The sequence below is a fragment of the Poecilia reticulata genome, linkage group LG8 (assembly GCF_000633615.1).
Source record: "Poecilia reticulata strain Guanapo linkage group LG8, Guppy_female_1.0+MT, whole genome shotgun sequence".
NCBI lineage: Eukaryota > Metazoa > Chordata > Actinopteri > Cyprinodontiformes > Poeciliidae > Poecilia > Poecilia reticulata.
The window spans coordinates 1,695,819-1,698,933 of NC_024338.1; the positions used below are offsets into that span (position 1 = coordinate 1,695,819).

Sequence of the window (3,115 nt, forward strand, 5' to 3'; positions counted from 1 at the left end):
AGTTCAGGATATCAATGAGGCTTCAGGTAACATTGTCGCTGCTGGCTCTCAGATCGCAGTGCTGATAAACGGTGGGTTATGGCGTGAATGGTGTCTCAACAAAAAAAAAACATGATTTGCAGCATTCCAAAAACTACCTAAGTTATAACTTTTTTTGTTTGTTTGTTTTTTTTTGTGTTGTTTTGTTTTTATATCTGCCAGGCACTTGCTTTGAAGAAAACGCTTTACGGTTTGGTCCTTTTTTCTATTGGCTGTTATGCTGTGTGGTGTCTTCGGTTCAACCTGGGATTGTGTTCCACATGTACTAAAAGCACGGAAAGGGAAAGGAATGAATATATGTCATATGGTATTGTACATATTGTAGCTAAAGTATACAGATTTAGTCAAGGACATGTTCTTTTCGTATTGTGACAATTTTTCAATTTCGAAGGTCTTAACGGTCGTTTTCAGTTGTTATTTTCCCACTTGGTTGTACAAAAAGTGCGCGGAGGTGTTGACCTACTGATTTTTTTCTCCAAACTACCTAAACACCTTCAGGGATTTGTACATTTGATTACATTTGTTGCTTTCTGTTCGTTTTTTTGTCAAGTAAGTATACTACCTATGAGAAATGTACAATAAACTTTAATGAAGTGTATACAATGTTGATTTTTTTTTTTTTAGTATAGGGATGCATGTTGGCAGATTTATTAACCAACTCTAACATAGTACTTTCAGACTGTAAGGTTGAAAATAGGTTTATTTCAAGATTTAGTGCTTTTTCACGTCGGAGACTAATAAACCTTTTAGCTTTTTTCATGTAGGCTAAGTGTGAAACATGCAACACATTAAAGGAGCGGGGGTAACGCTGGGAGTGGTGGTTCTATTGCCGGGGCTAGAGGTCCGAGGGTACTCTGTGCAGGGCCAGTTAGGTGGGATGCTCTGCAGGAGAAGTGACGGCGGCGTGAACTAATTAATGAGCAGAGGCAGGCAGAGAAAGCTGACCTGTCCTCAAGCAGGCCAGCCAGACACATTGAACATATACACACACACTGCACCCAAACAAAGTGGACAATGTCCTGGTGACCTTTTCAACTGTGCGTGTCCCCAGAGTGACCGGCGAACGGACCTCCATTTGAGTTTCGCTGATGCAGCACATCGTCAAAAATAAAGCAAACAGTTTCTGTCTTCATCTCATATGACGCTTCAGCATGGCTGAACAGAATCACATAGATAATCAGCACGCATTCAGTTCCCAATTCCACTTTTCATTTTCTTTTACATAAAACGTTTTCATTGAATTATATAATAACAGTTGGATTATGGACATTTTTATTGTAATAGTCACATACCTAGATGAAAACAAATGAGTTAAAACGTGTTTCACCTATTGCATTAACATGCAAAAATGTATTTGTTATGGTTCAATTTTTATAAGTGTTTTTAAAAATATTGTCATATTTACTACGAAACATATTATAGCAATATCATATAATAAATATCACAGCTAAATAAAATATGTTTCACTGTCGGTAAGAAGAATGTCAAAATTAATAGCCACAGATAGCTGCTGTGCCTCTCCCCTGCTTCTCCCCCTTTAGGATGAGAACTGGGATTTATTGCTGTTTAAATTTGACAAGCCTTTTTAGTCTTACTCATGCCATCTTTGACTTTGAAAGTGAACCATCTTAAGAGATGCTCAAAAACAATAAGACAGCGAAAGACATCTGCCCGGTGTAGAACAGAAGCAAAACAATGTGAGTCAAACTAAGGCATGCAAAGTACATTACCAGTTGGATGTTGGAAACAGGGTTTAGCATTGGCTTGTTATAAATTTCTCCCATACCAAATTAAAAAAGAGTTTGTAGGAGTAAGCTTGTATCACAAAATGTTCCTTTAGATTCAAAATTGCAGTTGGAGTTAAAACAATTCTAAAAGGGAATAGTGTCTTAACATATGAGAATGTTAGAGATGTGGAGTTTGTCTTCAGAGAAAGTTGTCCCTCAACTGGCAATGTGCCTAAGATATGGTGATATGTTGCTCTATGAAGATTCAGTAGAAGTGTTGGAAGACCTTCACAATTTGAGAAAGATTAAGAAATTAAAAGTGAGAATAAATAACGTGTAATGGTAAAATTGTGTGAAATTGTGCTAAATCTGTTTTCAGCCTTTTTTTTTTAACTGCCTGACCTGAAACTTCTCAACTTTGAATTCCTTCACTCTGTTGTCCAGAAAATATATAAATCAGCTAAAATTAATTGATTTATTATTATTATTATTATTATTATTATTATTATTATTATTATTATTATTATTATTATTATTATTATTAAGCTTAGACAATAGTAATCATTCATCCATATCTACATTTGAACATTGTCTCAAAGCAGCTGGGTGTCTAGAGTGCAGCCTATGGGTGTCTGTAATACAGGATACATTTTTGATTTCCATTCAAGCGAAAAAAAAAGTACAATTTCTGATCTTCTCTACTCTAACCAGTGTGTCAGAGTAGCAAGAACGCATAAACACTCTGCATGCTGAGGCCAACTCAGACGCACACAGGCACTGTGCCCTGTAATACATCCTAACCGAGGAATCAACAAATCATAAATCAGTAGATTTCTACCCGGTATGGTGAGCAGAGATCAGGTTCAACATTCCACGACTGCAGCTGAGGCGAAAGCAGAGAAAAGCTTAAAAAGGAGGGCACCATATACATGGTACTGGAAAGAAGGTCGGAAAAAAAGATGACTAAAAAATATTTCATAAAGTTGTGTGAAATATTGCTATAGTGAATATGTTTTCCTGTACAAGTCATGGAAGAGATTGGTTTATTGCTCATGCACGACCTGATTCTCTGGTACGCGAAAACAATTTATGATGATTTTTTGTTTTGTTTTTTTTATAAGAAAGACACATCATGAAAAAGTTATGAGTACCGTGTACAGCTGACTTACAGATGAGGAGAATGTTGGAATAATTCATAACAAGGGAACATGAACGTCCTGCATAAGTCAGCTCCTGACTTATATGTTTATGTTACTTCAGTAGTTTTCGAAATATTCCTTATTATTATTATTATTATTATTATTATTATTATTATTATTACTATTATTATTATATGCACATCATAGTAA

General features: G+C 35.6%; 1 protein-coding gene and 1 long non-coding RNA gene across 4 annotated transcripts in view; one reads left to right on the forward strand and one right to left on the reverse strand.

Moving 5' to 3' along the window:
* The window catches only part of LOC103468208 (homeobox protein Hox-B5a-like), an 18,728-nt gene that overhangs the window by 12,006 nt on the left and 3,607 nt on the right, over positions 1 to 3,115 (forward strand). The window lies entirely within an intron of this gene.
* The window catches only part of LOC103468206 (uncharacterized), a 15,604-nt gene that overhangs the window by 7,564 nt on the left and 4,925 nt on the right, over positions 1 to 3,115 (reverse strand). The window lies entirely within an intron of this gene.